The sequence below is a fragment of the Hyperolius riggenbachi genome, chromosome 6 (assembly GCF_040937935.1).
Source record: "Hyperolius riggenbachi isolate aHypRig1 chromosome 6, aHypRig1.pri, whole genome shotgun sequence".
In the NCBI taxonomy this organism is placed as follows: domain Eukaryota; kingdom Metazoa; phylum Chordata; class Amphibia; order Anura; family Hyperoliidae; genus Hyperolius; species Hyperolius riggenbachi.
Genome location: NC_090651.1, coordinates 319,706,046 through 319,720,380, shown reverse-complemented (window position 1 = coordinate 319,720,380; position 14,335 = coordinate 319,706,046).

Sequence of the window (14,335 nt, the reverse complement as noted above, 5' to 3'; positions counted from 1 at the left end):
ATGTGAGCGCTATTGCCGGTCTGCAGGCATTTCCCATTGCAACGTAAGCTCGCCTAATGTCCTGATCCATCCTCCTATCCAACGGGTCTTTAAAGGCTACCGAGTCTTCGGCAGGGAGGGTAACATGTCGTGCGAGTCTGGTTACTGCCGCGTCTACTACTGGTGCCCCTTCTAGCTTATTAATTAGTTCACCCTCTATGGGATATAATTTTCCTAATCTATTCGCCAATGGCGGTTTTCTGTCCACTTTAGACCATTCTTCTTGAAATATGTCCTTCACCTCCTCCATAATGGGGAAAGATAGTACCCTCTTCTTGAGATGCGGGTAATACGTCTTAGATTTGCTAGGGGGTTCCTCTGGCTCCTCCCATTCTATCGCTTCACGGACAGATCTTACAAACGGGGGCACAAGTGCAAAGTCAAACCCTACTGCAATCTCCTCTGTGTCCTCAGTGTCGTCTATTGGGGAATTATCGTCTTGATCTCTAGGCTTTGGGCTAGCATCCGTAGAGGTATTAGCTTGTTCCTTAAGTGTCTGCTGAACTATATCTTTAATAAGTGAGGGGAGATCCTGCTCCTGAGGTATTTCCTCTACTGGAAATGCAAAAAAAACAGTCCGAGCAAACAAGTTTTCCCGGCATTGTCTTGTGTCCACATGCCCAACACTGATCGGCGTCAGGTTGTTTACAGGGTCCTCTTCTACTCTGTGTCTTCTGAGAAGACTTGGAATACTGAGTGTATGAGGAGGAGGCTCCAGGCTGGGGTTCATTGCTGAAAGACACATAAGAATATATTATATTCTCAGTGTGCAACTGAACCTCCTTTAAAAAAAAAAATAAAAAAAAAAAAAAATAAAAAAATAAATAAATAAAAATATATCTATATATCTAGTGCAAACTTAAAAACGCTGCCTACCTAGAGTCTTGAGGCTGATCTGTTTGCTGGGAAGTCTGATCCATGATTTACACAGATCACTGAAAACAGATGATATATACATTAGAAATCCATTACCCTGAAATGTAAACAGAGTTTGCAGGGATATATTAACAGTGCACCGTACCTGCAACGTTGCTGTAGCTGTGTTTGGGGAGAGGAAGGGATGCAATACACTTGTCCTGAAATATACAGACATTACCCCATTAGTCCAGCACTTTACACTAGCCTGATTTGAAATGTATCAAAAGCGCAGGGCTGCATAGCCCCTCTCACCAGATCCACGTGTGGTCAGTCCGTCTGTCCTCCTTGCTACAGCGTTAGCTACCAGTCCACGCTGAGCTAAATGGAGCTGTGAGGACGGCATCTTAGGTCACTTCCTGTTAACCCGGAAGTGAAGGCTGGAACACACAGGGGAAGTCCTCCCCGAGCAGCAACCATCCTGGAGAGCATCCCAGCAACACAGGCTCCAGCCTCGGGGGGAGGTCCTTCCCAGTGCTGCCCGGACATGCTGATTTACAGCATATAGTCTTTCTGCACCCCCGAAAAGATCAGCAGAAAAGGGGGCGACTTCCTCTGACCTACTGCCACCTTTAGTGGCCCTGATCAGAGCTTCGCATAGCGGAGGGGACCATGCGGAGGCTGTCAAGAAAACAGCAGGTAGGCAGAAAAGAAAAACGAAAAGGAAAAACCTCGACTAGTCCCGGCTAGGACGGGAAAAAAAAAAGCAGTGCAGGTGGGGTGGAGCAAAAATTTATAGTGACTGGTCCTGGCAGGGTTAGTGGGCGGGGCTAACCCGTAGTATGCTGCCATGGATTCTACAGGAAAAGAACACCTTGCCTACTGTGAAGCATGGCGGGGGATCAATCATGCGTTGGGGCTGTTTTGCTTCTGCTGGTACGGGGAAGCTTCAGCGTGTGCAAGGTACCATGACTTCTCTTCAGTACCAGGAGATATTGGATGAAAATGTGATGCAGTCAGTCACAAACCTAAAGGCTTGGGAGACGTTGGACCTTTCAACAGGACAATGATCCCAAGCATACCTCCAAGTCCACCAGAGCATGGTTGCAGAATAAAGGCTGAAACATTTTGGAGTGGCCATCACAGTCACCAGACTTAAATCCGAACCTCTGGTGGGACTTAACCCTCCTGGCGGTTAATTAATTTTGCAAAAATACATAAAAAAAAAAAATTTGTTTCATGTAAAGCTACCAGAGTGGTAGCTACATGAAACAACACTAGAGGGCACATGTGTCCCTCTAGTGCCATCGTCACCGGCATAAATAGCAAACAGGGGAAAGCGTATATAACGCGTTCCCGTTTGGCTTTTCCTGTCATGGACTTCAGCCGACGTCCTGACATCAGATGCCTCCGATCCAGCCCTTAGCGCTGCCCAGAAGTCATTGGTCCGGGCAGCGCAGGGCTCTGGCGGGGGCCCTCTTCCACCGCTGCGGGCGATCGCCGCTGCGCGCGGGCGATCGATCAAGCTGTATGCACGGCTGGCAAAGTGCTAGCTGCACGTACAGAGCTTTAAATGGGGCGAATCGCCCCACCAAGGTCTGAGATATCCTCCGCGGCGGCGGCTTACCCCGAGCTCAGCTCGGGGTTACCGCTAGGAGGGTTAAAGAAAGCAGTTGCAGCGTCCAAGCCTAAGAACGCGACTGAACTGGAGGCTTAATTTGGTATAGATACTTGATACAGGGAGATTAGATACCTCGAGGAAATGTTCCCTTCCTGGTGCAATCCCAGGGCGGCATACTATGGGGTGTGGCCAGAATCCATTGTATGCTGCCATGAAATTGCACCAGGGAAATAGATTTGTCAATGAGGTGTGAATTCTGACCTGGTGCAGCTTGTAAGCAGGTTGGAACTGAGCCTATTAAAAATTGGCAACGAGCTCATTTGATTAGCTTCATTCCAAGCTGCATGCAAGCTGGAATCTGATCTCTGTCCATCAGTCATTGTGGGCAGCTTGGGCCAGTTGCAACATTCAAGTGCTTTTGATTGGCCCACGTTGCATACAAGCCTGACTTGCTATCATCCCATTGACTAGTGTGCAGCATGAGGGCCCGTTTCATCTTGAGCGGTTTTCGCTCCGAATCCGCAGTTTCCCAGCAGGCAAATCGCGTGGGGGAAACTCTGGCATACAGAACAATGGCACCGCCGGCCAAATCACTTGCTTTGGGATTCAGCCGGCATTTCCATCCGAATTCGTGCAAATCCCATAGAGGCTATGGGATTTGCACGAATTCGGACGCTTGCGGCTCAAGTGGAAACGGCCCTTACAAAAAGATGGGGAAGTGGAAAACATCACTTAATGTCATGACTGTACAGTGTCTTGTATTTCTTATGTATATTTGTTCCCCATTATTTGTTGTACTATGTACAGCGCTACGGAAGATGTTGGCGCTATATAAATAAAAAATAATAATAATAATAATAAACTTAACTCATCACCAGTACCAGATAAGACTAGGCTTAAAGGGACTCAGAGCTTAAACATTAAAAATTTTTTATACATACCTGGGGCTTCCTCCAGCCCCACCCGCTCCAATTGCTCCCACGCCGCTGTCCTCTGCTAGCCGCAGCTTCAGGAACCGGGTCACTGACGTCAGTCATGGCCAGCTACGCAGGAGAAGTGCTCCCTCTATGTATCTCTCCAGCGGCTGCTGGAGAGATACGCAAACAGCGCACTTCACTTACGGTAGACTGGCTCCGGTTCTTGAAGCTGCGGGCAGCAGAGGAAGGTGGCGTGGGAGCGATCGGAGCGAATGGGGCTGGAGGAAGCCCCAGGTATGTATAAAATCTTTTTAATGTTTAAAGGAGTTATCAGGCTAAAATGTCCAAAATGAGCTGTACTCACCTGTGGCTTTCTCCAGCCCCTTGCAGCAGACTGTGCCACGCCGACCGCTCCGCTCCCCGCCGCTGTCCAGGTCTCCGTGCTCCGCGCCATTCAGGCCGACTGCGGGGTCAGACTTACTGCGGCTTTGCGAAGCGCCGCTGTCAATCATGGCCACGTGGGCCGCGGCGAACTGCGCAGGCGCAGAACCCCACGGTCGGCCTGAATAACGAGCACGGGGACCTGGACAGCGGCGGGGATCGGAGCGGTTGGCGTGGGACAGTCGGCTGCAGGGGCGAGTACAGCTCATTTTGGATATTTTAGCCTGATAACTCCTTTAAGCTCTAGCTCGCACACTTTAAGGAGCCCATTAACGGAACATTTTTTTTTTCACCAAATGTGATCTTTTGATGCAATATGAATGATCGAATTGTATAGAAAATTTGCCTTTTTATGAAGACAATCGATAAGAAATGATTCTTTGGTTGATTGCTTAATAGGATAAAATCAATCCGAAAGTTGGATTTTATGATTGAATTTGAAGTAACAATTGTTCAGTAATTGAACAATCGATAACTGCCTTCAGATTAGTTTTGAACATTAAAATCTTATCATCAGATCGCATTTGGTGAAAAATTATAACGTTAACGGGCACCGTGGATAAAAACACATCAAAGGCAACTGACTTCTGTGCTTTCTCTTACAGTTAGGCTCTGTTCTCTCTAGAGGGGAGAACTGACTTTTTTCTTGTCCATTCTCCGCTCATTGCCCCCCGGACAGTGAACTGCTCCTATTATACATGAGCCAGTCACTCTAAGGGCTGATTCACACGGACGCTTGCCGTCGTTTACCGCTAAACGCTCCATTTAAGTGAATGGGAGCGTTTAACATCGCGTGATTGCTGTTGATTGCGCAAATGCGGCGTTCCGATCCCGATTAACCGCATCGTTTCAGCCGGCCCTAGAAGCCACATGCGGCGTCCAGAGTCGCCTAGCCGCTGCGTCTTCATGTCCCCTTGCGGAGATGAGAAACACCAATCGCGGCGGGAAGCTGACGATCGCCGGCCCCTGAACGAGACATCACAGGATGATGCGGCTTCCGGCCGCCCGCCGTCTGTGTGAACACGCCCTGAAGACACTGCAATGGATCTGCGAGATCTGTGGCAGTAAGCGGACCACACTTCTGTACAGCCTGTGATAATCCCAGGCCAGGCAAATGCATTCCCCTATTTAGCCTATGTGGGAGCGCATCAGCCCCAGCCGCATCACTGCGGACCATCAGAGTGGACATTATACTGTCAGCTCCCACTGGCCGCACGTGATGAAGTGTAATGGGAACTGAGCCTACTGTGCATTTTCATGTGTTTTGATGTGTATTAGGCCCACAATGCACCAGAAAATGCATGAAGCAGCAAACTGTAAAAAAAATCAATGAAAACCATTGTAAACCGACCCACAGGAAAACACAAATTCATTCACCTGCACTACATACACATCAGTTGTACGGTGTATTAGCTGACAAGTGATTCAGTGTAAACCAGCTCTAAAGAGAACCAGAGGTGAAGCACCCTCATGTATTACCATATACTGTATATCAATGGAAACATGACAGTATACACCTACTTTGCTATTTGTTCTATCCTTCACTGCTCATTCTGCATGTTATCAGCCCTGATAAGAATACCCCACTGAGCATTCAGTCTAGCTTTGCCCTGCATGATTATAGCTGAGTCAGTCAAGCCCAATCCTGCCCCCTCATGGCGCTGCTTCCCTGCTATTTATCCTCCTAGCAGGAATTCAGAGCCCACTTGGGCTTGAAAAGACATCACAGAAGACTGACTCAGATATAATGATTAGGGGGCAAAGCTAGACTGAATGCTCAGTGGGGGATTCTTATCAGAGCTGATAACAGGCAGAATGAGCAGTGAAGCATGAAACAAGTAGCAGGGTAGGTGTTTACTGTCATGTTCCCATTGATATATATGGTAAAATACATGAGGGTGCTTCGTCTCTGGTTCTCTTAAGGCCCCATTTATACCTAAGAGCGCAAAATGCCGGTGATTACCGCCGGCGTTTTGTGGGAGTGATTTTCACGCAATTAACGTGGAAAAATCACTGGACACTGCAGCGATTTTTCCACGACCACGATTAGCGCTTCTATAGCACTAAACGCGATCGCTGGGAAATCGCCTGAAAGTGGTGCAGGCTACACGTTTGCGTTAGCGATTTGCGTTAATCACCAGTTAAAAAGCGCTAGCACTTCAGTGTTTTGCCGATATCGCCAGCAAAACACTCTAGTGTGACGGGGCCCTAAGGGCTTGTTCACACTGTAGGCGATTTTTAAAATTGTCCACCAAACGCTTGTGCAATGAATGTCTATGAGAAGGTTCATATTAGCGCACGTCGTGCACTGTGGGATCGGCAAAGCGATGCGTGGGCCAGTTTTGGGGCGAATCCGCCTCAATGGAAAGTATAGAGGAAACGCAAAACGCTCACAAAATCGCTTTGTGTAGCGATTGCGTTCTCGTTTTTAAGAATAAATACATTGTATTTATTATTTTCCGGGTCGAAGAGTTCACTTCCTGACTTGCATCAGGGAGTGAATTACAAAACCGCTCGTGAAAATCGCTTCGAAAACCGCTTAGCACAAAAACGAATCGCCCACCAAAGCGCCGGGAATCGGAAAAAAAAAGACGCGTCAAAAACTGCCCAATGCTAACGGCCACGCGAACGGAACGCAATGTGAACAAGGCCTCAATCCTTAGACAGGGGTCACATTTGTCTTTCTGTTGTCTTCACATGTTTTTCTGCTTGCTACAAGTGGTCTAAAGAGGCGCCCTGGTGGTTTGTAAAAACGTTTAAAAACTGTTTAAAAACAAAAAAGGGTTGAGGTTGCTTACCCCAATGACGACAAATCTTTGTGAAGACAAAAGATTTTATTGGTAGCACAGGCAACGCGTTTTGCAGGTCTAAGCCCGCTTCCTCAGGCCAATAACAGTGCCTATATCAGCAAAAAGGAGACTCCTCAATATACCAGTACCAATGATGCACATACATTTACAGCATCAAATTATTAGTAACATTACATAATCCAGTATTTCATTGGAAATATTTGTTTTTGAATAAATCATGCCATATTATAAATATTAGGAGTATTTACACTTATTTCATAGGGCTACTGATATTTATCAGCCAAAGATATATAAATAATTAAATAAATAGATAAGTAGTGTTAGAGAGTGTTAAAACTCAGTGTTGGCCTGAGGAAGCGGGCTTAGACCCACGAAACGCGTTGCCTGTGCTACCAATAAAATCTTTTGTCTTCACAAAGCAATCTCAGCCCTTTTTTGTTTGGTTCTGGAGGTGTATTTAGCTTCTAAGGGTACAATGGTTAATTTGCATATATTCAGCAGTGGTGCCTGGGAGACATCTTGAGCTCACTCCAACCTGAATTATCGCAAATTCTTTCTGTTTAAGGAAAGCAAACTTTTGTTTTTCTTAACATCTTAGTAAGGGGGCTTTTAGGACCATTGTAGTCCCTTACACACCCCAATGAGTTCTGGGTCACCATGAGCTTGCTGGTTAGTCTGTGCCTCTCGGATTTACAAGCCCTACTCCATAGAGCCAAATTAATCCATGCCATGCACTGATGAGGATCAAACAATCCGAAACAGTCTGTGTGCATGTTGGATTATTATGGCTCTGTACATATTAACAAGCTGACACATCATTGCATTCCAGCGGTTCTGGAGGTGTGTTTAGCTTCTAAGGGTACAATGGTTAATTTGCATATATTCAGCAGTGGTGCCTGGGAGACATCTCGAGCTCACTCCAACCTGAATTATCGCAAATTCTTTCTGTTTTAGGGAAGCAAACTTTTGTTTTTGTTTCCCTTTTTTGTTTTTAAGCGTTTTTACAAACCACCAGGGCGCCTCTTCAAACCACTTAATGCTACCCTAACCCCCATACGGCACCCGTTTGAGGGGTGGAGACAGAACATACGTGGTTCACACCACGGTGAACATCTGCCTCCTTTCTTTTCCCCAAGGAGAGCGACCACATGCAGGTCCCCAGTGACCTCCCCGAGTGGAGTCGGGTTCATTGTCTCCACCTGCTTCCTGCGGTCGGTTGCCCGACTGCAACCCACCTTTGTGAGTAGATTCTTATTTTTCTACAATCATAACTTTGACTGACATACCACATTACTGGGCTCCCATTTTTTGTTTCCTGTGTCTTTTCCTAGAAGGTGTCCTGACACCCATCACCCATCACATTCTGCATGCTATGTGTGTTTGCAGAAAAATGTGCTTTTTTACAGCTGCTAATGTAATAAAGAGTACTGACAAAATGTGCAGAATTATGCTGCAGGGTCAACGTCCGTGAAAACAGGACAAGTGACCCAGTTTAGAGCTGTGTACATATCGTATTTTTCGGAATATAAAACGCTCCAGAATATAAGACGCACTGGTTTAAAGGGCAAAAATCAGGGAAAAAAATACTAAACCGGATGCGTCCATGTTCTAGGAGCGTCTTGTACATTTTCTCCCCATTGTCCTCCTATGTGTGCCCTATCTTCCTGTGTTTGTCTATGTGTCCCCTCCTGACCCCATGTGTCCCCTTTTGGCCCCCTGTGTGGACCTCCAGTCCCCTGGAGTCTACTCTACTCCTGTCCTACTGTTTGTGTGTCCATGTCCCCTCCTGCCCCCCCCTCCCGTTTGTGTTCGTGTCCCCTTCAGCTAATCTGTGTGGTCCTCCAGTACCTGTGTCCCCTCCTGTGTGTCTGTGTCCCCTCCTGCTCCCCTATGTGTGTGTCCGTGCCCCCTTCAGCCCCAGTGTTGTCCTCCAGACCCCTTGTCCCTTCCTGTCCTCCTCTCTGTGTCCCCTCCTGTTAATGACGGCTCCTGTTAACCTTCCTGGCGGTAACCCCAAACTTAGTTCGGGGTAAGCCGCGCAGGAGGTTTTCTCAGGCCCTGCTCGGCGGATTTTCGTAATTTTTTATTTTGCTGGACGCAGCTAGCACTTTGCTAGCTGCGCCACCACACCGATCGCCGCCGCCCCGCGCCCGATTGCCGCTATACGGCGCGGCGTGCGCTCCCCCCCCCCCAGACCCCGTACGCTGCCTGGCCAATCAGTGCCAGGCAGCGCCGAGGGGTGGATCGGGACTCCCAATGACGTCACGACGTCGGTGACGCCATCCCGCCCCGTCGCCATGGCGACGGGGAAGCCCTCCAGGAAATCCCGTTCTTTGAACGGGATTTCCTGATCGCCTATCGCCGGAGGCGATCGAAGCGGGCGGGGGGATGCCGCTGAGCAGCGGCTATCATGTAGTAAGCCCTGGGCTCGCTACATGATATAAGAAAAAACAAAACTGCTGCGCTGCCTCCTGGCGGATTTTTTCATACCGCCAGGAGGGTTTAATGACTCATCGGCTCCTGTTAATGAGTTAAATGATTCATTAACAGGAGCCGTCACTAGGGGAAGGCGCGCGGTGCGCGAGATGTCTGCAGATCGCCGCCGCTGGAGGAAGGTGAGCCGCTCTGCTGCTAACTATTCTTTTACAGGTGTAGCGCTGACATGCTGGAGGCGGAGAGGACCACCCAGCGCTGGATTCAATAGGGAGGTGAGTCTGTCTGCAGTTATTGTTACCCGGGGGAGCGGAGACCTGCGGGGATCAGGCGGACCACACAGGGGGACAAGGCAGAGAGTCCCCGACATAGTGGCGGGTCGGTGGTTCGTATCGTGGGCGTTTTTAAGTTGGGATTCCCTGTCTTTGGAATATAAGATGCAGGGACTTTCTCTCCCCATTTTTTGGGGAGAAAAGGTGCGTCTTATATTCCGAAAAATACGGTATGTTCTAGGTGGCTGACAATCTAGCATGTGTGCAGCAGCCTCTGCCTGAACCAATCTGTCACGTGAGGGATTAAGTCCTGGTTCCTTCTGGTGATAGTTGCACATGTGTACCCAGCTTTAGGGCTCAAACCCACTAGCAGCCTTTTCTAGGGGCTGGTGCACACCAAGAGCGCTTCTGAGTACTTTTAAAAATGCCAGTGCTTTGAAAAGAGCTTGGCTAAAGTATTTGAATGGGATGGATCACTCCAGAGCGATGTGATTTTCTCCCAAATGCAAACGAGGGTCCTGCAGCATTTCTGCTGATTTCTGAGGCGATTCATCCTCACTGTTAGGTGAAGGACAGCAGAGACCAGGGGACTCGCGCCGGCCGGAACAGGTAATGTAGGCCCGCTGTATTGCATCGGTCGTCGGGCATACGAACGCCACTATCGACGCACTCCCGACCCGCTGGCGATCGAGAAAAATCTTCCGCACGGACAGATCGACGGGAACGATCGATTTCGGACGGAAATCGATCGTTCTGTCAGCGGTGGGCGCGGCGATTTCACAGCCGTTTCAATCACTGTGATCGAATCGGCCGTATATCGGCGGGAGAATCGTTAGGTGTATGGGCCCCTTTATAGGCTCTCACAACTTTTCTTGTGAAACACCTAAAAAACAATCTCCTGCTATTGTTCAAGCAGCTGATAAGACTGATAAGAAATCAATCCAAGTGTCTTATCAGCTGCTTGAACAATAGCAAGAGATTTTTTTAGGTGTTTCACAAGAAAAGTTGTGAGAGCCTAAAAGACCGCTGTTGCGTGTGTGTATGGGGCTTTACAGAAAATAAAAAACGCTACACCAAAGCGCTCCAAAAATCGCTAGGCATGATTAGAAAATCGCTAGGCACATGCCTAGAATCATCTAGGAAAATAACTTCAAATAGCGCTAAGCGTTTGCGATTACGTTAGCGCTTTTTGGTGTGCACTGGCTCTAGTGATTTTAAAAAGCTCTAATCCTAATGCAATGCTATGGGGGATTTTTATAAATCACATCGCTCAAGTGGAATCACACCCATAGCATTACATTAGCTAGAGCTTTTCAAATTGCAAAGCGCTCAGAAAAGCGCTGCTAATCGGTTCCAGACCTTAAAGGACAACTGTGAGAAATATATGGCGGCAGCCATATTTATTTCATTTTATACAATACCAGTTGCCTGGCAGTTCTGCTGGTCTATTAGGATTCAGTAGTGTCTAAATAATGTCAGAAACAAGCATGAAGATAATCTTTCAGATCTGACAATAATGTCAGCTGCATGCTTGTTCAGGGTGTAGCGCTGACATGCCTCCAGCATGTCAGCGCTACACCTGTCTACCACAGCAGAGACATCATTTGTAAACACAGGATGTTAATATTTCTGCTTCCATGAAAGCAGGAAATAGACACTGTTGATTGCAGGATTTGTATCCATTGTAACAAAATGTTTGTCTTAAAAGGTTATCATCCTTAAAATGTTATTATGCTGTTGCTTATCTTTTAGAGCAGAGAGGAAGCTCTAAAAGATAGAAAATCACTGAACACTGCGGCGATTTTGGCGCGATCCCGTTTAGCACTTCTATAGCACCGAAACGCGATTGCCGGGAAATCGCCTGAAAATGGTGCAGGCGACACGTTTGCGTTTCGCGTTTTTGGGCGATTTGCGGCGATAAGTGCAAAATTACCAAGTAAGAATGGGCCCATAGGGTTTCATTCCACTAGCGCTTTTAAAAAGCGCTAGCGTTTGAGCGTTTTGCCGAAATCACGGCAAAACGCTCGAGTGTTAATGGGGCCTTAGAAAGGTTTTATAAACATGCCTAGCGTTTTCTGGAGCGTTTTTGTGTAGCAGATTTCATATATTGTTACAGTAAAGCTGTTACTGAACAGCTTCTGTAACAAAAACGCCTGGAAAACCGCTCTGATCTAGCGTTTTTCAGAGCGGTTTGAGTTTTTCCTATTCTTTGCTTTGGGGCAGAAACGATTCTGCAAACCGCAAAAGTGCTGCAGGACCCGCGTTTGCGGTGTGCTAAAAACTGCAAACCGCCGGTGTGCACCAGCCCATTGAAATACATTAGCCAAGCGTTTTCCAAGGTGGAAGCGGTTTGCGGATCACTTCAAAAACCGCTCGGTGTGCACCAGGCCTAATAGACGATCCTCTGGTCGCAGGCTGTTGCATCCTTTTGCAGAGGTGATCAGTGAGATGCTAACTTTTTCTGGCTCTGCATACAACACATTTTGCATCAAGTTGAGAAAATTTACAAATCAATTGAACTGCAATCCTTTGCATCTCCAGTTAGGGCTGAACCCACTAGAGCGATTTTGTGAGCGTTTAGGGAGCGATACAAACCACTAGCGATTTCCCTAAATGCTCAGCTAATGTTAATGAATGGGCCAAATTCCAAGGGAACGGTTGCAATTACCAAAATCGCAAACGCAGGACTTGCAGCATGTTTGAGCGCTGGCGATTAGCGTTTCTGCAATGTAAAGTATATAAACGCTGGCCTAATCGCTCGTCAAACCTACACAGAGCGATTTTCCTAGCGTTTTTTACATTACTGCACACTGTAACAAAATTAAATGAAAGGACCAATCAGAATTAAAAACGTTAATAGCTACACAACCGCTGGCAAATTGATTACACTTTTTAAAATCACTACCGAAAATGCTCATGAAATAGCTTACAAACCGCTCATACAAAATGCTAGCGATTGCGATTGGCGATAGCGTTTTGTAGTGGGTTCCAGGCCTCAAGCATATTATTAGAGCTGCATGTACTTCCTGTGAATGAATATGCCAAAGGAAGAAGCTTCCCAAGTTATGCCTTGTTCACATTACGCTCCGTTCACGTGTCTGTCCGCGTTTGGCGTTTTTTATTTCCGATTCCCGGCGATTACTTGTGCGCTGTTTTGGGCTTTTTTTTAACCGCTTTTCTATGCGGTTTTGCCAAGCGATTGCGGTTTTACGAACGCTTTGATCCGGAAAAGAATAAATACAATGTATTTATTCCTAAAACCGCGAATGCAATCTCTGCACAAAGCGATTTTGTGAGCGTTTGCTTTTTTCCTATACCTTCCATTGAGGCAAAATCGCCAAAAAAATAGCCCATGCAGCCCTTCTCTGAGCGGACCGGAAACAAACCACTCAGATGTGAACTGTTTCATACAGAATAATGGTGTAAAAACTTTCAGGGCGATTTTGAAAAATCGCTAGCACTTTAAAAACGCGAAAACCGCTTATAATGTGAATGAGCACTAGGCCTGTTTCCACCAGGGCTGAATTCAGCCTGAATCTGCAGCGTTTCCCCACAGGTGCATTTGGTAATGCAGAAAACAGCTGATTTTACTAAGCACTTGAGAAAATCTCAATTCATGAAGGCTGTTACCGCATGGAAAGCAGAAATTACTGATCAGTGAGGTAAGTTACTGGCTTATGTGGTAAATATCTCAACACATGTCAGTAAGGGCTGCTGCACACCGAGCGGCTTTTTCAGCAATTCTGCAGCCGCTTGCGGCTGCGGATCCGCTTGGTCAATGTATCTCAATGGGGTGGTGCACACCAGAGCGGGAGGCGTTTTGCAGAAACGAAAAAGGTACTTATCCGTTAGCCGGGCGCATCCGGCAGGTGGCGCTAATTACTATTCCCCCTCCATGCCGACATGGATAGTAGGGAAAGATGTAACTCTGGTGGAGTTTTGTCGCCACCTAGAGGATGCGCCCGGCTAACGGATAAGTACCACGAAAAATGCCGGGGTGAGGCATTTTTTGGATTTCGGATGCGTTTCTGCCTCAATGTTAAGTATAGGAAAAACGCAAACCCCTCTGAAAAACCTGCCTGTTCAGAGCGGTTTTGCCGGCGTTTTTGTTACAGAAGCTGTTCAGTAACAGCTTTACTGTAACAATATATGAAATGTAGGTACTTATCCGTTAGCCGGGCGCATCCGGCAGGTGGCGAAAAACTCCACCAGAGTTACATCTTTCCCTACTATCCATGGCGGCCTGGAGGGGGAATAGTAATTAGCGCCACCTGCTGGATGCGCCCGGCTAACGGATAAGTACCGAAATGTACTATACTGAAATCCGCTGCAGCAATCCGCAAAACGCCATAGAAAAATAAGAAAAAGCGTTTCAAAATCTGCTAGCATTTTGCGGATCTGCTAGCGGTTTTTGGTGTGCACCAGGCCTAAATGTCAATTCTCAAAGATGAGAACATGCGGTAAAGGCCAGAAACGTGCGGTGATTACTGGCAGCTCTGATGTGGCGAAAACTGTGCGGTAGCCCATGACTCACAGAAGCAGAGAGCGATAACCAATTACTCAGAGGAGCATAGAGCCAATAGGAACAGCCTCTCTCTTTTCTGCAAGTCCTGCTGCTACCTTCTTGGAAGGGAGCTTCTCTACCCCCCAGGCACGGAGCAGTGCTTTTCAGCGCTGCTAGATTTAGGCGCAGCCGGCGCCTCCATAGACTTCAATAGGAATCATTCCTATTGAAGCGCTCAGTGAGTAACGTCGGCTCCGTCAGAAGACAGAGCCGAGGTTGCTTAAAAACATAATTCAGCCTCCAGCAATCGCTGGAAGCCGAATTATTTCATTCCCCACTATCCATGGCGGCCTGGAGGGGGAATAGTAATTAAATCGGCCCGGACTTGTGCAGAAGCAGGATCAGCTATATACCGCTGTTTCCTGCGCCCAAGTCTACCGGCG